Here is a 24,022-nt window from a genome sequence, read left to right as displayed (position 1 = left end):
ACAGTATTACATACATAATGTATGATGTGCCTAATAGACTTTAGTACTGATTAGTACAGGGATGGCCAACCTGCGGCCCGCGAGATTTATCAAACATTTACAGTAAAAAATTATTTTTTTACCTATAGAATACCCGCACAACACGGTAAATAAATGAAATAAATAATTCTGTTTAAAATTTTTGCTCCAATTTTTTTTTTATTGGGGCAAAATACTTATATAGTTTTTTATGTGGTCCACAGTTTGTAATGTAATTCCAAAGTGGCCCGCAAGATCATTTGGGTTGGCCACCCCTGGTTTAGTAGATTAGAGAAGTGTGTCAAGTTGTATTCGAACACGTTAAACCCATTTTTCGATTAACTCGGATTTCAAGAGTGTTACTTACAATGTGAGGGATTAGCCAGATCAGATATCGTACTGTACTGTGTTACTTGTAAATGCATACCTATGTCGAAACATGATTTTACAGTATTTTTTTTTCATATTATTAAAGTGATATTTTCCTCAACGCATGTCGTAAAAACAATAATTATTGCACCCCTTAAAAAGTCGTTATTATCCCGCCCTCTCGACTTGAACTGTATTGTGAGTCTTTCATACATCACTACACAACGATATTATGTGAAATGTACGAAGCGTGGTTGAACGGACGGGACCGGATACTGTACACATGTATAATGTATATATTATAAATGTATACATATTATAATACGAGTACTACCTTTATTATACATTACTATAAACGATATTATAAAGACATCTTTACAATACGCTACGAATAGGCTGAACACCAGTTATTGCGCAACCGAAGAGATGTCGCTGCAGCTGGTCACTCTCAAACATAACCGTAATTAAATTTTGCAGGCATATGATATGGATGCAGGTAAATAAAACGATTGAAATATATATTATGTTATGTTGTGTGCATGTCGAATCCAAACCAGTAGCTTGTGAGTTATTAAAACATTAAGTACTATTTAGTACCGTCATTGAGGATACAATAAATGAATACAATAGTCTTCAAACGGCGTAGCGAATTCTAGCAATCCAAAACATGACGTGGTGCTTAAAGCGCACCCGAAAGTTTTGAAAACTATAATTTTAATAAATTTAAGGTAAGAAAAAAATGTTGCGTGATCGGCGAATCACCCCACGCGTACAATGTACACGAATTATTATAACATGTCCGGTGTGCACTGTGCACGAGCACAATGGTAATATGATTATCGTATCGCTATATGTCGTCGCGGACTTGGACGTAAAATGTACGTCGCGGATTTATGCGGACAAAGAGATCCATATCTCGATCCGCACTTACGCGCGTGTCTGCCGCTCGCGATAAAATATAATTGCATTGCCGGTGTTCCGTGTAGGTGCGGCGGCGAGCTATAAATTTCCGAATATAATAACAGCAATATGATGTCTCCGCGACCCTATTCTGCGGGTGACCGTGTGTAGCACACGCGTTGCCGTATAATAATATACGCGTATGACGGTATATAACGGTGAGCAGATTTCGCACCACCGCCGCCGCCGCCGCCGCGGATGCTGTGCGCCAAACGACGACCGCAAACACCGTAACCACAGTAATGTAATATACCACATGTATATGTGACGAATGTGCGGGCGTGTGTCTGTGCGCGTAGGTACCCCCGTGGGTACGAAGATATTATCGCGCGTCTCGGATATTGTTTATAACATCGCGGCGAACACACGTTATGATAACATATATTTTATGTGTACATATATGCGCACACGTGATATATACGTGTCAAACGTCGGTAAAACGGTGGCCGACGTTATTGTATTATTTTATTGTCGTCTCGGTCTTTATTGCCTCCGCCGAGGCACGGATATTACACAATATATATTACAAATTATACAGGTACACGCACACACACACATACATATATATAATATATAATATATTCCATTATATTGTGATAAAAGCTATTTATAACTACTGTTACAGTGATAATATAATGTTATTATAATATATTCATTATACGGGATGATTCTCTCTGCTGAAACGCACGCTCGTCGTTCCGAGTGGAGAAACTATTTTTGGAGATAAGAAACCTAAAAATATGTCACAGCAACAGTAGGTATAAAGTATTTTTACGATTCTATTATTTTACTGCTTACCGCTGCCTTTCTACTCTGTGCTAGCAGTGAAACGGCCGATGTTAACTTATGGTTTTCGAACGGCCTACTACTTTATAATGTTTTCATTTCTAAACCCGAAACAGAATACTTTTCTGTGGAATCACATCCATGAACATAGAACGGATTGTTTATTAAATAGAAAATATTAGAATTCAAAGCTTAGTTTGATGAAATCGAGCGACAAGAAGACAGCTGTGAATCCGTGGTGCGTTGGTCTGCTTGTTTAACAATTAAACATATATATTATATTTAGATATGTGTATATTATACAAAAAAATAAAAATAATTATTCGTTTAAATTAGAGGTACTGTACTTGTATTTTATATTTATACATACAATTTCTTACAAATCCATTATAGCTGGGATTATGAAAAAAATCAAGAATATAGTATGCCATTTAAAAATTAAAAATCAATAATTTTAAGTTGTCATAATTATATGCATTTATTAAATTGTTCTGAAATCATAATATTTTCGAAATGATAAGCATTTTCGCTATCAAATTTATGTATGAATTAGTCACACTATGTGGTGATGTCTTGAATGCGGTAAGAGTACTAATACTCGTGAAAAACTACATCATAAATGTTACGTTTCATAGGCTGGAAATTGTTATGATCGATACTCGGATGATGGTAGTAACTACTAACTATACTATTTAAAGTTAATGTTGATATTTGTGTTATATTATTATCATGGTTGTGTCGAAAAAAAGTGTAGTGAAAAGGGCGTAAATAAACCTAGTTTATTAGAATTGTTACAAAAAAAAAATCTAAAACTTGTCTTATTGCTATAGGACATATTATTGTAATTAAAAATTTTTATTTGACCCTGGAACGGTATTGGGTCTTTGGCGGAATTTCAGACATAAACGCTATTGAACGATCATACGCTTGAGTAAAAAAACCACTAGCACACACAAACGACTCTAAAAAATTAAACCTGTTCCTAAGAATGAGAATAAAAATGGATCTTTAAAGTATACCGACTCATTAAAAATGCATCATTCTCCATGTTTATGTGTTCCTACTACGTGCACCGCATTACGACATTAGGGTCGATAATAAGTTTTTCACTGTAGAAATTATACATTTTTTATATGTACATGCTATTTATATATTTTTATCCATCATCAGTCGTTCACTAAAATTAAAGAAATCAATATTGTCAATTGACAAAAAATATCAAACATTCGTAAAAAAAAATTAATTTTCTTATAACATAGTTTATAAGTATTAAATATAGTAATTCTTATTAGAATAAAAATTATAAGTGTAAAATGTGATCAAGCTTATGTCAATTATAATAAAATTAGATTAATCATTTATAGTTGAAAACAATTTAACATATTTAAATATTTTGTATTTCTCTATCATATAAGAAACTTATCAAAATATCTATAATTTAGTCTAATCTTGGAAAAATAGCCAAAATCAAGTGGGACTAATATTATTATATCTTATAAATTTTATTTTATTGTAGTAAATTGTTCTTGAACTTAATATTCCATTATTGTCCAGACAGAACTTAACTTGTCGTGTATATAAATATTTTTTGGGCTGGCCCAAATTAATAATTGTATTAAAAATGTGTTTTAATACAATTGTTTGAATGTGACTAACTACTAAAACTATTCTGTAATTATGAAATACGTTGAATAATAAAATGTAAATATAATATACGCATTTAAGTAAATAAAATTTACTATAGGCATGACAAAAAATTCAGATTTGTACTCTAATATTATTATTATATCATCATTTTGTTAATAAGTATAATGTTTAATAAACTATTATTAACATTAAAACATTTTAATTTTTAAAACAATTGTCGTTTTATACTTGAAAATAGTAAATACATGTTGTGTGTTATTTGTTTTCGTTTATTGAAATTCACATTTTGATTTTTTAACCTATTGAAGCATAGTATTTACTATGAATGAAATGTTTATACTATCAAAAAATAAAAAATAAATCGCGATTCATAATATAGTATAAAGTATGGAAAAATTTAATTATGTTTATATTTTTTTGGCTTGAGTTTCTAATACACAAAATATATAAAAATGATTAGAAATTTGGCGTGTAAATTAAGAGTATAATATGTTCTTTTAAGTTTAAATATTAACACATGATACTATTATTCGTTCTTAAATTGAATGTATGTAATTTATAGTTTCTACAACACATTTAATATAAGTAAATAAATAATATTTTTATAATTTATTTCTACAGAATTTAAAAGTCCAGGGCCCATATACTAATAGAAGACTCAAAGCCAATTTATATGGTTTATATTAAAAAGAACACCGGAGAATAAGTCTTAGAAAGAATATTTATTACCCGAATTCAGTAATTTTTATTTTTAATGTGATGTACCTACCGTTGTTAAGATAATATGTTTTTGTTACATTTACGAGAAAATTAAATAGGGGAAAAGTTAATAAAATTTTATAGAAATTAAAGAGTACAAATATAATAGGGCAGAGAACTGGGGGAAGATGCAAGGAAAATACTACTTACTATTCTGTCACTAAATCTCTCAATACAAGCTTTATTATACAAGTTCAATGTACCTATAGAAGACCAAAAAGACTGAAGATTAATTAATACGCCATGAAAGGATTAAAAGCAAAGCAGGGAAAAGATTAAACACAATAAACGTGTAAGTTCTGTTCTCCCGAAAAACTCCACTCATTCATACTCTGAACATCAGCTGCAATCGGCTGCAATATTTATAAATAAAATAGGTAATATATTTATACATATCATAATATAAGGTCAAAAGGAGTGATTCATTCAATTGCGATTCTAATACAAAATTAGTATTTTAGAAAAAAATGTTCTAATACCTGCAAGTTACATCACTATAGTTTGAAGTATTTATAACATTTAAACTATGAAAAACATAGATTGCCATTCAAAAATTAAATATGTTTAAAAACTTAAAAAAATGACACTACAATTATAAAAAAGTAGTGAAAAAATAATATTTTTGTAAAAATGTAGTATTATACACGTCATACAAACAAACTTAACACCTACAATTTTTTTTTTAACAAGACAATATTTACCCGGGAAATTAATGTTTCCGTCCAGAATACCTCGCGACTCGTAAATAATATAATATTCATAATTTATTTACAATATTTTGTCATTTTTATTATCCTGACCCCGTTTGATATGAGTAGGTATCTAATTATAGTCGGGGATGAGCAATATCTAAGCTACCACGTATCTCAGATACATCTGTGTCTTTTGAACTTTGTTAATTGTATTTAGTAACATGCCTAGATACCTTAGTATTTTAGGTACATACTATCGGTTCTTTGTCTTGACAATTTAGTTTACAGACCCGCACACACTGTCACATATTTTTCTAAAACACAAAGGTCATTGTAACGTTTTTTTCATGCGTTATTTTGTAATACGTACGCCATAGTATAAGTATTGTATTTTGTTTGTGTACTACCGTATGTGTAACTGCATGCGACCGTCGACGACGTTACAGGGTTCGTATTACAAACGCAGCGTACGACATAATTATTATTATTACTGTGCACAGCCTATTTACGAGTCATAACGTTCCATAATAACTATAATATAATATTATAAATAATGTATACGGTTGTCGTCGGCTGCGCAACATAAATTGTTGCTCATATTATTATATAGATTTCGAAACGCGTCTCACGAGAACAATTTAATACGAATAATATACGATTAAACTATATAATATAGAAGGTGTGTCGGGGCTCCCTGTACAAACTTTGAGAGCGATCTGATGCCAGCGAATAGAAATGAAAATACAAATTACGCTTTTCCAATGTGGAATTTTTAAAGTTAGTTATGCAGTAACTTTAATTACAATATACTCGACGTGTCCTTAAATTGTTGTTTTAATGACATTCGGATTCCCCTCAGAGACGTTTTGTCCCACAGAATTTCTTTTTTGATAGTATATATATTAATGTGATATATCAAAATAGGAGTTGTACGACACGAAAAATGAAGATATGTTTTCGATCTCGATGTCCAATACGAAATCGTTCTCAGGGTTAGGTACGGAACACCTGAAAACACCCCGCACGATGCAGTACGCTCGACCATAATATTGTATTAAGTATCCGTGTAGTCTATATAATCGGATTAAGATTTTTTTTGAGAGAGACGGTACTCATCGCGTTATAATAATATAACGGAAATCGAGCTGAGAAGATAAAACGCACCTCCCCCCCCCCAATCATCCGCCAACAAGTCAAGACTTGTTTTGGAAATCATTTTATTATTACATGGCGCAATAACTGACACGTGGTGGCCACTCGTACACTTTTCGAAAACTTGTACACTTATATACATATCATATTTATGGGTAGTATTTTAGTTGTCGTATTCGTTTATATTCGGCGGCAGCTGTTTGTCGTCTTCGTCGGAGACGCTATAAACCGACGAGCTCACGCTCGCAGTTTCTATTAAGAAATCAACGGTGAATAAGGCTTTCTTTATGTTTATTGTATATATCAAATAATACGGACGAGTGAATTAAAAGCAGTTCCAAAAGTTTTTTTCGGGGGACGAATTTCAAAATAAAATTGAGAAAATACGAGTGGCGTAGTTTCGGTACTGTGGTGTAGTCGGACGCGTTCGCGCAAAATAAATAGGCGACGACGACTACAATCATGTTTTCTTTTTCAAATTTTATTTTGTCTCCCAAAAAAAGACGAAGCAACGAGACAACGCGAATAAGGAAGGGGTGGTTTTGGAGTATACACTTCAACCCTTCCGTTAAATATTATTATTATTCGTCGTGTAAGCGACGGACGATTTTTTTTTTTTTTATTTATTTATTCTTCCTTTTATTTTCAACGACAACGTCTGATGATAAAAACGAGTGTCTCCGCCAGCAGCAGCCCAATACATAATACGCGCGTCGCCGTTTTCGTCGTCGCGCGCGCGCTCATCCCTCGCGATTAGTACACCAACGATTTTAATTAATTAAAAAACTCCCCGGCGTAGAAACACACAAAACGATTATTTTTACTTACCCCATTCGCCACCGTCACCACCGTGGCCGACGAAAGACGAAAAAACTTCTCCTCGTCAATCCGCTGGCTTTCACAAACACTTTGGCGTTTAATTAAATATCAGATATCTTCGAGTTTATTATTTTTTTGTTTTGTTTTTTTTTTTTTTCGTCTCTCGGGATTTTTTCCGCGGGTTTTGTTTTTTTCGACGTTTTATCCTCCTTGTGGCACCCACTTCGACGAGTTAACAATAACAAAACCCATATAATAATTAAAAACGAAAATAATAAACAACTACGTCTTCATCTGCCACCGTCGATACAGTATGTATATATACAGTATACACACTGTGTATTATATTCAGTCGTATTATGACAGCGTATAATATACATTGTATGGTTGTCGTATCGGTGCGGACAAATGAAACCGCTCGTCTGACATTATTTTGGAAACCGTCCTTGAGGGACGGCAGGCATGACTGCGGAGTATACAGTCTACAAATTTCGTCACGTTTTCGTCTGTATAGACATTGCACTAATATTATAACCGTTAAAGGTTTTAGAAACTCGACGTTTTGTCTTTATTTTATTGACGATGTTAAATTGCATAGCTTGTGATCGTGGTGAATGGCGCGATCGAAGTTCATGAACGATGAATAATTTGACTGAGTGTGGACTTTAATCAGAAATCAAATTTGACGTACAGCAAGATTAAATGTGATTGTAATTTCATTTTTAATTATAATCTAAATCCGGCCTGCAATTTGGTGCGTGCAAGAAATTTTCCAAAATTATTGATATTTGTTTTTAACAAATTATGCACACGATATTTTCAACCAGCTCTTTTGACATTTTACGACTGTACAATAATAAAATGTACTTAAAAATAATATAATTTAAAAATCTTAAAATATTTTTATAAGTATCTAAGATTTGGAATAGGTACAGTAAAACTCAATAAGACGGAATCGCTTGGGATCATGCAATTCTCCTGTGTTAATGGAGTTTCCGTCTTGACGGGGTTCAAAAAAATTAAATTGAATTAAATTAAAGATAATTTATTTTAAACCAATATATACGTAATACAATTTATATTTTTTATTCAATTTTACATTTATATTTATTTATTTATTCACTTTTTGCCGGATTTAAAACATCTCTATTATATATCACCTAATCAAGGCACATAGTTTGATCCTGTTATTCCAAATGATTTATGTATACGTATTCTGACAGTGTGACAAGGATAATATTATTTAGTCTATTTATATTATGATAAAAATCTATCATTCTTTTCGTTTCTGTTTATTTTTCTTTCTTTGAAGATTACCCTTCAAGTGGAGAAAACGATTATACAATAGTTTTCGTGGAGAAAAAAAAACTCTGTTTGACTATTCCATCTCCATTTCAAAACTCTGTGCTTTTAAGTTTTAAATAAGTGATGCCCACCAGTTAGTATTTGCGTAGAAGGTATTAAATGACTTACATACACAATATACGTAATGTGGTTAAACAAATGGTGAGCTATGAAATTGTTTGTTGTGATTGATATATAATAAAATCTTCTTGTAAATAAATGAACAAATAATACAAACTTTTAAAAATAAAAATGAATTTTATTTAAAAATTAATCGGTATTCGTAAAAAAAAAATATTAACGCCTAATATTTATATACTCATTTAAGTACTTTTAAGTTAATTACATTTTAAATTACATACTCTAACGAGAATACAACAAATATTGTTAAAATTTTAAACTTCAGGTGTTCATAAAAAATATTTATAGAGTTACAATTAAATTTTTTGTATCCAATAATAATTAAGAGTCTATGAAAAACTTTGTACTTATTACATATCAGTATGAATATTAAAATGTTAAGGGATTTTTATCTATAAAATAAATGACAAATCTTTATAGTTTTGAAGAATTTACTAAAAGTTCTAAATTAAACGTTTTTAAAGAGATATTTTCATTATTTTGATAATGTAATTCCGATATTTCTTAGTTAGTACATGAACTTATTAAAAACCTTGTGCTTATTAAATTTTCAAGATTTTAGCCGAAGGAAAACTTTTATTGACGGTTTTTCTTTTAAAAATCTCTTAACAATCTATCATGATAGCATAATATTATGTAATAACAATACATAAACATACAACTGAAGGAATTTTAAGGAAGACACCCTTACATGTATATATTTAATAATTTTGTTTGATTTAAGAAAAAATAAGAAGTAAGTACCAATATGAATATCGTATGGTGGATCATTATTTTTATTCCATTGTCTGTAAATAGTGGTGATCTGATGGAACTTTTTATAAGCATGTATGTAACAGCTATAATATATCGACATAATATAATATTAGCCATTTCGATTCAGTATTGAGACACTTATATTTTTATCAGTAATTGAAAAGCGTTTACACCGTATAGAAAAAGGTTTTACAACTCCAGTGTACATTATATGATATGTAATTTCACGACCGTCTGTGCCTCGAGATTTTTAATTTATTTTATTTTTAATACATTCGTTTACCGTTGACTAAAAATAAAACCATCAAAATTGAAAACTAATCGGTGAACGCGAGTGTTCAAGGTGCACGTTATGTTTGACGTTTACATCCTATTCAGAAACGCACCGTGGACACAAAGCGTGGTGTAATAAACATGGAAAACGCTATTAAATTTTGTCCGTAAATCTTTTTACTATTAATGAGAGCGAAATACTCATTCCATTTTATAGGCATATATATATATAATTATATAATATATGGTCAAAAACAACAACCATAAACGGACCGCATTAAAAAATAAACCAGCAAACTCCCAAAAGCGTAATATAGGTACTCCTGCTGCTCCTACACATGCGGAACCATCGCTGTTGGTCGACAATAAAACTACACGAATTCGATGGATTCGTCACGGAGTGAACGAGCGCGTGGCCATATTTTTTCTCATTTAATTTTCACTTTTTTGACGAAAAAAAAACGTGTTTACTCTAAAAATATAAATACATATAATATGTATACACCTCCCAATATATATATATATATATATTATACATGCTGGTAGCCGGGCTAGGGACGTCGAACGTGTTTCATTAGCGAAAGCCTTTTTTGTTTGAACAAAATCAAAAGAGACCTTTTTTTTATTTTATTACATTATTATTTTATCGTCATTTTCGGTCTACACAGTAAATAACGAAAAAATAAAAACTCGTAGGTAAAAATCTGGACAAGGTCGGATGGAATAAAAAAAAAAAACTCCTTGTTTTTTCAAAATTGAATGGGACGGTGGTCGGGATGTAGAGAGCAGGTGGGTGGGAGCGCCGACAGAACGTGCCTCGAGGACTCGGCGCGATCAGAAAAATAAAAAAGGGGGTAAAATAAAATAAAATCTCCAGTGCGAAATAAAAGACCACCGCCGCCTTTGTGTGTCCACCAGGAAACGTCGTCGGTCGAATGTTAAATTGAAATCGTCTTTTGGCGAGCGCGCGCGCGCGTTTATACCTTCTTCGCCCGATAAACCCGTGTCCGGAATACCAGATAAAGGTCGGAGGGTATGTTAGACAGCGTAGATCGTGTGGTGATGGCGGAGAAGAGTACGTGGGAGGAGAAACGCGTGCTGAATCGAAGCTCGGCTATTTTCATTCTTTTTAACTTTTTATTTTTTTTTTTTACTTTACTTCCGTCCTTTATATCGGTGAAATCCTCTTTGGTCTCGGTCAATTTACGCACAACCTACTCGGACAGAAGCACCGCGTCCGGTTGACCGTAAAGAGCTGAGCGCATGTGTCCTCCGCTTTTCGTTTTCATTTTTCCTTTTCTTTTTGCTACTTATTCTTCCCTACCCTCCCCCCCCCAATCTATCACTCTACGGGAGCGTGTGTTCTGATGTGGAAATTCCTCGATCGTCAAGTGCCACTTTTTCATTTGTCAAAAGTCTCCACCATAATACAATGCAAACGAGATAACGTTGTTTTCCTTTCGGACCACCGTCGGACCACTGGCCATAATATGCATAAAGACGCCAAAGCACTATTCGTATCACCGCCAATGTCGTATGTATCACTGTATACTCTGTTTGCATAATATATAATTCAGACGATGTTTTCTGAGACGAGACGTTCTCCGACCATACGCATATTAGATCGTACTTTATTATATTACACCGCTCTTCTGTGTAATATATAGTTGACGATTCTAACAAAAAGTCGATAGGGACTTACTATATATGCTTACCGTATTTGTACCCACATACTTGTCCATCTATATGTCTACAATACGTGAAACGTACTAACTTAACCTAAATTTATACGTAATAATACGTTGAAAACAATCAACTAACTTGGTCGATTTCATACACATTATGATATGATCCGTAGATAATAATACATGAGGTAAACCGATTATACATTTTTTAAACTAATTATTAAAATGTAATTGTGATGGTAACAAAAAATATATATATATTTTTAGCGTGCTTATTACAAAAAAACAAAATGATTAAACCATTGCATATCATAAACAACTCTGAGTGAAAACATTAAATCAGTCTATGTAGCTAAGTGTATTGTATGATGTTATATTTATATTGTCATTAGTAATTTATTTTGTTATTAGTAATGCGGTAGAGTAAATTATTTTTTGCTAAAAATCACTACATTTGAAAATTTAAATTAACCATTAATATAATATTTATAAATTACCACAAAATAATCGTTATATGTTGTTTAAATTTTTATTTTCATCTAAGTATCAACTTATTACAATGTCTATACAAAATGTGTAATTATATTATATTTTTTACATTTAATGATTATATAGTATGAACTAATGGGGAACTTAGTATTACATTTTTAAACAGTAGTTATAAAAATTGAACATTTCATAAAATTGTATTAACAAAACAATTTATTATTTGACAAACAAATATGAAAAAAAAAAATGGGTAGTCGGTAATTGTGACCATATTTTATCAACACGTTGCGTAACAATATTTGGTCACATTTTATTACCCGGGAATCGGATCACACATTTTTTTAAATGTTACTAGGAGATTAGGCAAAAAATGTATAACACAATATACGAATATGTTACATTTATTCATTTTTGTATGCGTATAATTTTAATATTGACGACTGGTGCAGTTGTGTAATAGGTGCATAAAATTAGTCAAACGATTATTACTTTTTTAAAAAACAATACATAAATATTTCACAAAGTCAAATCTGTTTTCTTTGTATTTTTTGATTGCGTTAAAAATATAATTCTTTCACATTAAAGTTCGTTTCAGGACTTTTAATGTCCCCACGCCTATTTAAAGCAGTGACCCAATTACGGGGTCCACCTAATATTAATATTTTTTTCTAGTGGCCCAATCAAATCACCGTATACCTTTTTAAAACCAAAATCATTGTGAACCAATTCCCGGGTGCCCCGAAAAAATAATGGGATTTACGCTTAACTTTATTTTTAATTTCAATAACATAAACTAACGAAAGACCTTTTATTAAATTTCAAAGCTTTTTGACCTATCGAAATATTTATGGAATAATAATCAGTCTCTAATTTAATTTTGGTAATAAAATTTATGAGGAACATATTGTATTACATTTATAAATCATTAAATGTATGAATATTAACATTTTAGAAATTATTCACTAAAAAATAATATGAAAATATTGATGACATTGACAAAATTATAGACACAACGCTTATAAAAAAATATCATAGATTTATTCTCAACTTTAAATTTTAATATTCCAACAAAAACCATCTGTAAAGAACCTTGTATTAAATTTAAACAATGTTGACAACAAAAATATTTTGCGTATCTAGTATACAGATACTTAAAAAAATGTAAAAAAATTTTAAAAATTATACCACACGAAAATAATATTTCTGATATTATTAATATTATAATTATCATATTATGTCGATATTTTAAACGGTTGGTGGAAATTTCTGTTGTTTATTATTATTTATTTTTGAATTATAGCAAAATAATAAAATTGTTTTTTACTCACAATAATATCTAATTCTATGCGACTATGCCATTGTATTAATAGCATATAATAATATACATACATTTGTATTATATGTTGTATATACTTTTAAAATAATACTTTATAATTCTTTTAAACTTATATAGAATAATATTATTATAAGATATCCTTTAAAAAATAATATAACAGAATCCGAAACAAGTTCTGGATGAGTCTAAACTCAAAGTGAGAATATTATATTTGTTATTATTTAACAATTAATAACGAATTTACATCAATTAAACTAAGAGATTTTAAAATTATATTCCTCGAAGTTTTTTTCTTTTTGAGTTCATAAATAATTTATTTATTAAAATTATTATAAGTAATAGAATAACTAAGTCGTAAAAATACTCCTATATACCTAGTAATGATTAAAATATTATACAACTACGTGGCTTTGAATTGCCTATCCATTACGCCGTCATTCAATAATAATATTAATAATAAAACGTCATTATACTCCAAATATCAATAACAATAATTATATTATTATACTTCATACTTTATACTACTAATTTACTATAGAATAATATATACATATATATTTATAATTTTACTAATAGTTGTATACTATCTGCTTAAAAATGAAAATAGAGTTGACATTAAAAATGTCTCTAAAAATTGTTTTAATTATTTTGCCCCAAATGTTTTGACTGTATATGACAGGTATAATCTATCCGATTTTCGTACATTTAAAATATCGCAACATAAATACCACTACGAATTGTCTAAGAAAATTTTAGTTTCAGCCTTTAGTGTGCATCTCAAATATTGGCCATTATATTATTTTATGACACCCAACAGTTACGGTGCCAAACAGCAAATGGTGCAAAATAGTACTAAAATGGTATTACATATCAATTTATATGATAATTTCGACCAGAACTCTACAGTGTTTCTAGTGTAATAATATTATCTTTTATTTATTTTGAAAACTAGTTTTTTCCGCAAAGTATAGACGACAACGGCGCGTGCGTCGTTACGATAAAAAAACGAATGTATTTTACGCGGTGTACGTGTACGAGGTATACACAAGACCATATTATTATCGTATATACATTTTACATTTATATGTTAGATAAAACAAGACTACCATCAAATCACCATATACATACATGATTTATTAAATTTATGCGAATTATTATTATTTGTTACCGCGTTAAGTATTTCCATTGGATAAATCACTGCGTCTATAACCGCATAGTTATATTATAATGTTATTGTTTATTTCAAATTCCACTGAGTAAAAGATATTAAATCCCTGAGAAACATTTATAGTTTTACGTTTTATTATTTTTTCTTTGAAAATAAATGCTACCACTTTAAAATTATACATAGCTTATTCAATTCGTTGTTTTAATCTATACATTTATACGCTGTGTAAATTATATTAAATGTTACGGTAGCTTTAAATATTAAATTTTTATAACTTGAACGTTTTAATTTTAAATTGAAATATATATTTTTTATGATTATAATGTTATTGAATTTTTTTAAATAAAATTAAAATTTATTGTTTGTTTACTAACAAAAAACTTGTGTACAAAAATTCATATAAATTATAAATACCGATTTAAGACATTTATTACTGGCATGGAAAAAAAATGAATTAATAATATAATACAAGACCTCCGTTTGGCTTTAAAGTTTCGTAAACGAAATGCTCATAATTAAATGTCTATAATATACGGTTCAAATAAATTTAAAGTTAAATCTTTGTATTTTTTGTACGATAAACGGTAAAAGTACACTACGTTGTATATCGTTCAAATTAAATTATGTAGATATGGTCTTATATAGCACGTATATAAGACGAAATTTAAAAAAAACGTATGTGTTAATTTTATATAAATAATAAATTAGATTTATTGAAATTTAGTGTGCAAAATTTTCATCTTTTCTGAAAATACAGTATGACGTCACTCGTTTACAGTACATAATGAACAGGGTGTGTCGAGCAAGAATTTAGAGTTTTAATACGCCACAAGACGATGGAGTTTGCACGAACAATTACACGATACCTACTCGGAGCCTTTAAAAATCACAAACCTCTATACGGGACACTCTGTAGTCCATAAACACTTTCAAGCGTACTGACACACGTATAATATGTGTAGTATATATGTTTAATGTAGTCGAAAAATACGATACAATAAAGAAAATGCAAAAAAAACCGTATTACCATCGTCTCGAGGACGGGGACACGCACTTATTATAGTGTTCTCGTTGCTGTGATGGTGTGAGGGGAAAGGGGTGGGTATCCGGTAGCACACGTGCACACACACACACACACACATACACACATAAATAAACGTAAAATAATGATGATAATAATAATATATATATAAATAATACGCGCAATACATAATATATACGCCTGCGGAGAGTCACGCGAAACCCTTCGAAAGGACTTTCGGAGCGGTCTTACACGCTCGGGCGGTAGCGCGGTGGCGACGGGAAGTCGTAATCGTAACTTTTAAAAGCGCGCGAGACCGTAAACGACCCACCGCCAACTCCGTAGGATTTAGACGGCAAACCGTAGCGGTGGTAGTTAACTCTGTCCCGCGGAGGGGGTAAGCCAATGCAAAGGGTGGGTTCCGTGTTAATATATGTATGTGTGTGTGTATGGCCTACGTGGACCGTCCGCATTCTCGTATTAAAATATTATTATTACCGCGTTTTGGGCGCGCGCACATACACACAATATCGAATATATATGTATATATACATGGTATTGTTTACTTATATTATACGCGTTCCTCGTCCCGGCTACGAGTCTCTCTCTGCAATCGCTGCAGTCGTTTCGGGGTGAAATATACGTCCGAAGAATATTAACCGACCCTACTCCTCTCGCGTCTCACCACTTACACGTAGGCAAAATACTGAGAAGACTGTAGTTGTAAATCGGCTTTGAAAAAAAATTCCTAAAGAAGGTGACCGGTGACCAATCGACGAGGTTCTGATGGTGATGCGAAAAAACTCTAAATTTATAATAGATATTATTAAAGCTGAATTTTAAAATGCAAAAGTCATTTATTATTTTATCGCTATAAAATAATGCATTTCAAACACGTAATTCGACGAATCGCTTAAAAATTGAAATTGAAATTTTGCGTTTTTAAATTTTGAGTGCATTACGCATTTTCAAATGTTTAGTATGAAATGAGATATTTAATTCAAAACACTATCTCAAAAAATGTCCTTACGATTCAACGGGTGAAAAAAATAGTTTAACATAGAATTCAGCGTAGATAATCTTTGTACGTTTAAAATTAATTATTAATAAAAAAATTACATTAAATCATTTAGCCAGTCCTGCAGTGTTCGGAAACTAGGGCTCGTGTAACTCTGAATTATTTTCGAAATTTTTATCAAATCTCCCTCTAGTCGTCGCCGGTGTCGATTGAACACTATATACTGCAGCGATCACCGGTATCGGCATATTAATATATACATTATCCATCGTTTAATCATACTTATCAAGTCGCATCGTGAATGTCATGTGCGATCTCTGAACGGCAACAGTGGAAATCCTTAAACCGTTATTAAAACTCTGCAGCGGCACACCTTCCGCGGTGCTACAGAACCCGACCCTCTACGCCCGAAACACTCTCACCCACCACCACTTTAAGCACGACGAATGCCATTATTATACGCACGCACACACAAGTATACTTCTGCATATACGTATTATACTGTTACCGCTGTCGCGTCGCGGTTGTATATTTTATTATATACGTACATGCACACACATCGCATGCACAGGCGTGCAACAGAAGGATATTTCTACACTCGCGCGCGGCCGACCCGGAGCTTCTAATTAAAACCACTCGCAGATATCGTATATCAGGCCTAACCGACCTCCACCCCTATAACGCAGCCCACCCTTTGCCTGGGACCACCCTCCGCAAGTCGTTCGTCTCTTTTCGTCGACCTCTCCCCCCTCGTCACCACCAACACCGCACACGCCTATCTACTATGCCTCCTCTCCCCCGTGCGGCGAGGCGCGTGAAGCTTTGCGGTACCAGACACATATTACATTATGATATGCATTATATATTATAACTAACTACCAGGTATGCGATTCGGTTAACGCACGCGGACGACGTGTCATTCGTATAAAAACCGCAGGAGTTATACCCGTATGTATGCATAATGTATATTGGTTATTTGCCGGTCATATCACTTTTGTATGTCGTACCTTTACTATAATATATTATACATTACATCGCCCAACGACTTTACAAATGGTTTTGTGCGTCCAACAACATTTAATAATAAAATTATTATTTAATTATTGCTCACGTTGTAGCAGTAGTAGTGGTAGTAGTATTAGTAGTAGTAGTAGTAGTAGTAGTAGTAGTAGTAGTAGTAGTAGTAGTAGTAGTAGTAGTAGTAGTAGTAGTAGTAGTAGTAGTAGTAGTAGTAGTAGTAGCATTAGTAGTAGTAGTGGGTATACGTAAGTTTACCCATTTTAAAATAGGGTCGTCCGAAAACGGGTTACGACGTCAGCAATGACAGCGGTGCAATTATTATTATTTATTACGTATATATACTAGCTATGTCGAATAAGGTCGGCTGCAGTGACATATTTAGGAAATAAGACTAATATAGGAGTATAAAGCATTCAAATAAACGACTTATTATTTCCTTAGTATATAATATTATAAATTAACCAAACTTATAATTTGAAATTCGACCCATTTAGTTTGGACCTCATGTCTATAACTGACTATAACTCATAATATTGTATAATAAAATCGGAAAATCGCTGTTATGATTGTGTAATCGCGATTTGGGTGATAGGTTGATTGCATAGATACGTACAGAACGCAAATTGCATATAATAGTACAATACTTGTCGTGTTTACTTAACAGTTGTACTATAGTTATTGTTTTTGCTTAATTTTTTTTTAAATTATTTATGAGATGTAAATACATTCAATAATTTAAAAAGGGCCAATACAGTATTGCTATTATATTCCCCATCAAGTTAGTAAACAACTAATGACATATCTTTTATTTTATACATATTTAGTAAATAATATTATGTTCTGCACCGTTCGACCATCGCACTCTTGATTCATGGCTTTCAAAATCTTTAATGGTATATCATACTTTATCGTGCACTAATATCAATAATAAATAACGTTTTCCAGGATAAACTAATGCACGTGACTTAATTAAATTAGCAGCTGAACATGATGCCGTAATTCCCAACAAAATAAACGTCGATACAGTAACAACTTTCATTATTAGGTTACGTTTCTGATATTGTTTTTAACGAAAACTGTGCGAACGACACCATAGTTATGGATGTCACGCTTCATAATTTGCAATGTCAAAATAAATTACAATTTTTAAAAAAAAAAAAAAAAATAAAAGTTCTTAATTAATTTTTATAATATTGCGTACGCATAGAGTTTTGACAGAATGACGGTAAAAATTATTAATACAAAAAAAAAACAACATTTTAAAAGCCATATTATGACATTTTTAAATAAGTTTTATGTAAAAAAAATAATTTTATACGATTTCAAAAGTTTAATGAGGACAAAATATATTGTTTTGTATAGATGTCGATATTTTTATAATGGATTAAAACTATACCAGTGACAACCCGTTATATTGTTTGTGGTACTTTTAGTGCAATGCTAAAAAATACTAAAAATCATTTTTAAACTGTGTATTCTAAAGAAAGAAGTTTTGTATTTAAATTTTGCTTTTTATTTAATATATAATTTTTATTAAACTGCAACAGATTTTTTTGACTTTAAACATAATAATATGTTACATATTTAAGTTCTAAATAAAAAAAAAATATTATACTTAATATTGATATTTATTTTTAATATATTTAGTTTTCTGGTTTATAAGAGCAATTATTTAATTACCAACTACATAACTACTTAAATTATTAGCTATATCAAATATAATAGGTCACAATTTTTAAAATTGATAAATTGTTAAATTTTGGGAATGTAAAATATAATTTATAAATTTTAATTGCTACAAAATATGATATCAATGTTATTTTGATGCTAATAAACTTTTTCAAAGTTTTCCATGAGATTTTTGAAATTCAAAAATTTTTTTATTACATTATATGTTATAATATAATATTTAATAGGAATGTATTGAAGTATAACACCCGCAGCAAGCTAGCAACTATATACTCTATTGTACCTATACAATATTGTATAAGTATTGTATTAACGTATAGCTCACGTGTCAAATGACAAACAACGACTTGTGGTAATAATATGCTAAAAATAAATAATTTATAATACGAATATTATGAACGACTACAAAGAAAACCTAAAAATTATCGTGCCCAGCTTATTTATTGAATTTATATTAAATTTTTTGTAACTGTCATTCCAAACAAAGTTGTTTTAGATATCATTATTTTGACGTATTTATAATGCAAAATAAATTACAATAATTATATATAAAAAAAAAAAAAAAAAAAAAATACTGACATATAATTTAAAGTTATTAATTTCCTTTTAATACGGTACGCACAGTGTTTTGACAAAATGACGGGGAGTCGCTTTAGATGAAAAAAAATGTACATTTTAAATGCTGTACGACGTTTATAATAAGTTTTAAATAGGACAAACGATTTTATGATTTCAAACAGTCGACGGGGGGTAAAATAATTTCCATCAAGCTTTTAAACAGGCCACACCGGTGGAACTCACTTTTATGGCTCGCGCCCGCGTCTTCACAATAATAATAATAATAATAAGCTTCCCGATACCGCTCAAAGGGCAAAACGACTGTTTTTAGACAAAATATAACGAAATTAATTACACGGCAATCGCACCTGCAGTCTGCAGTACCTATGCAGAGTGTATAGGACGTTCGCTGCCGCGTAAGACTTCGATACGCGCACTACTTGTCATTAGCATCGATGATAAACACGGCGACGGCGAAGAGAAAACCGACGGGGCGCGCGGGATAGGTGGACGACAGTGTGCTAGTAGTCGGGGACGTGACGGACGAAAAGGACGAGTGAGATGACGGAAAGGGGACGGACTGAGTGATAGACAGAGAGGAAGGATATTGATCGAGTTATAGTAAATTCGACGTGTACGTAGTCGAATAAATCTCGTGCACCGGACCCTCGCGCACAATTTGTTTATTCGTGTACACAAATAATATTATATTATTATTATTATTATTGTTGTATACCAGCGCACACACTCGCGGCCGCGCGTAAAAGCGACCAATTTGCTGCCCCAGCACCGTGCGAGTCGTGCGCGTTTGCGACAAACGTCATAATAACATTTGCTTCCTCCGCACGCGCTGCCCATCGCTGACGAGACGACTCGCGGCACACACACACGCGCGCACACACCGTTTCTCCTCCGATTTTCATGTATACGAATATATGGCGTGTACCGTATAGAGGTGATGTACTTATATATATATAAACGCGCGCGCGCGCGCGTGTGTGTGTGTGTGCAGGACGCGACGGCAGCGACGAAACGTTTTGAGTTTTTGCAAAGGGGTGACGTGTGTGTGTGCGCGCGCGTGTGTTTGCGATATTAATATAATACACGCTGCGCGCGGTGTGTATAGTGCGCTTCTCAATAATAATAATAATAATAATCATAATGATATACACAGAAGACGACGAGACGTTTCTAATGGCTTGTCTGGATGACAAGGTAATTAGTGATTTAACCCGCTGTGAGCCTTTCATAAGCACGCCCAAGGACGCCTGCAGTATATGCATATATATTGTATATCGTGTATGGTATGTATGTGTAGGGGGTGTATACGAACGGGCGCGCGACACACGCGAGATGCCGAAGAATATCACCGGTGCTACCCTTTCCCGCGGACGGGTGAGGGGAGGATGCGCTGCACCCCGAAATTCGACTATAACATTATAGTTCCCGTTAAACTCAATTAGACGCTTGTGTTTTTGCGAAAACCCGTGCCGGCACGATATATTATGCTCGTTCGTTCGGTGAGACGCATATTGTACCTATACGCGAATCGAACACACGGTTATAACAACAAGAAGTCTGCGAGCACACTGACGCGCGGCGTAACGGGAAACCTGTCAGAGCAGTGGTGACGTCGTTTTTAGATTTCCACGATTTTCGTTTATCGTACGACATAATAATAACAACCATATATTACGATACCGATGCAATACGTCGTACATACTTAGTGCTCTCTGGTAAGACCTGCGCGTCTCGTCCGGACTTTAAGACTCGCGTGACTTCTATTGTAGTAAACTAAAATCATATATTATAGGCCAAGTATTTGTTAGGAGTTATGACCTAATCAAACAGCTTATTATATAAAAAAAAAAAAACAAACGGTTAATTGTATAACGATTCTTTTCTAGAAAATAAACAAATAATATTTACTAATATCGTCTAAACTTAACTGTTAATTACATACAGTAGAACGAGCTAACAAATCGTAATACCCGATTCACTAATCGAAACGAAATAAATAAATCGAATACTACCATATATATATATATATTGCGCGTATATTGGCATATTTCTACGGCTTTTTGAAATTTTTTTATAACTTTTTAACGGCAGGATGAACACATTTGTTCGAGGTCAGCTCCTCCATACATTTTAAATATAAATGTATATACTACAGTATCTCCGCATGAGCAAAAGTTCGTGAGCGTATCCCAAACAAGTTCTGAAATTCGAATTGAGTAAAAAACTGTGAACATATATGCACATATTAAATATTATATATTAATAGAATATTTCACTTTCTTCTCATATTTTACATACATACAAATATAACTTAAATTGTTTTTCGAAAAATTCAAATTGAACTTTAAAAAAATGTTTGAATTATTATGATAACGTACGATGTATGTTTCTACGATTAAACAAAATGTTAAAATTTTAACAAGTATTCACGTATGGAAGCCCCCACTGTGGAGAAATATTGTTTTGTCATACATATCTGTTTGTGTAATGTACGTAAACATTGTTTTCGAAACATTTTGGTGTTTGAAGTGTAAAACACAAACATATTAAACATCATAATATGACCTTGCTTAGCTAATTAATAGTTTCAAATAACTTGCCAAATGTTTGTACTATTTTTAAAATATTGAGCTGAGAAATTATTTGAAAATTCTGAAAACCAATTATCAAGTATTTGAAAATTTTTCGCAAAATGAGAACATATCATTCAAATAAATAATTAGTCTTGGTGGTGGAGGGGAAGCGCACGTCACTTTTGTTTCGATTTTATCAAGAAAGTGTTCAATTTAAAAGGATCACCAAAATAAAATTATATTTTATTAAATTATCGAAAAAAAATAAACATATACTTAATATTATATATTATTATTATAAAATTAATTTTCATCTACAATCCTTTTCCGTATCCATTGATTTATCGTGGTTTAAACAATTTAAATTCAACAATCTATTATTATTATAACTTATTGAATGACGATGTACACTCGAGCATCAGAATGGCTTCTATGTTATATGTTTTATAGAAATCATAGTTATAGTAATAACATAGAATCAAGAATCTTTTTGGCTTACAAATAAATACTTGTTGCTTACATATTTTATAAGTACTCAACACAATTAATTTTAACAAAAACATAAGTTAATATGAATATAATTTAATATATTTATTAATTATAAATATTGCAATTATAATACGAGAAACTGAGTTATATTTATCGGAATAATTTTTATTTCTACGCTAATGCATACCGGATGGTACCATGATAATTATGATGTTCAACAAGATGTGTTCAATATTCGAGTTCAATTTTGTTAATATTTTTTAATGATTTTATCACTATTTTATACCTAATAATATATAATAATACCTTTATAAAAAATAATTTAGCTTAATTCCATTGATCTTAGTTTCGATAATGTGTTTTTATAAGATCCGTTTTGATTATTTTATAAATGAATATGCTATTTTGATTTCTTTACCAGCAGCTCTGAAGCCCTATGAAGTCTAAAATATCCAAACAATTAGTCTGTAATTATGTGAGCGTAAGCCATCATATCCTCTTTAAATTTAAAATATGTAATAAGATAATTATAACAACTATTAGGCATTAACGATAAGATATTGCACACACACACGCGCGCGCGCGCGCGCGATTTTATTATCTTATTGTGCGGACGGTCAAAAGCTAGTATAAGCGACTACGCAAATCGTTCATGCAATAAGACATAATAATAAGTTATTAATTATATATGTTTGTAGTAAATTAAAGTACGTGCGTTAAATTTTGTTAAAAAAATAGTTAAATAAAATTACAATAATCAATCAAAGAAAAAAGGTGTAATTATTTTAATACATAAATAAATCGCCTCACGTTACATCTTGAACGCGAACTACGATTTCAACAAGCAAGTCAACACAGGAATCCGAGAGGTAATATCACCAAGTTATAATTATTTAATAAATAATGATTTAGAAATATATAATAGTCCCCGATTAACTTAGGGTCTTTATTCTATCATTACAAGTCCATGCATCAGCTATTAACCACTATACGGTGTGTATCAAGTCTTGTTTTGTCTTAATTATCTTTATACCTTAAATAAACTTAACCAAGTCTTTTTTAATAGTAAGTACATTTTAATGGTATAAATTTATTCAAAATATTTATAAAAAGACCAATTTTGCGCAATCAAATTTTCTAAAAAATCAAAATATTACTTTCAATTACTAAGTTTCTGTTTACTCGATTTTAATAAGTTTATTTTTAATTATTTGTAAAACATTGATATTTTGACGTGGT

Source organism: Rhopalosiphum maidis, chromosome 1 (assembly GCF_003676215.2).
Source record: "Rhopalosiphum maidis isolate BTI-1 chromosome 1, ASM367621v3, whole genome shotgun sequence".
In the NCBI taxonomy this organism is placed as follows: domain Eukaryota; kingdom Metazoa; phylum Arthropoda; class Insecta; order Hemiptera; family Aphididae; genus Rhopalosiphum; species Rhopalosiphum maidis.
The sequence above is the reverse complement of the archived record's forward strand: the minus strand, read 5'-3'. Positions refer to the sequence as shown.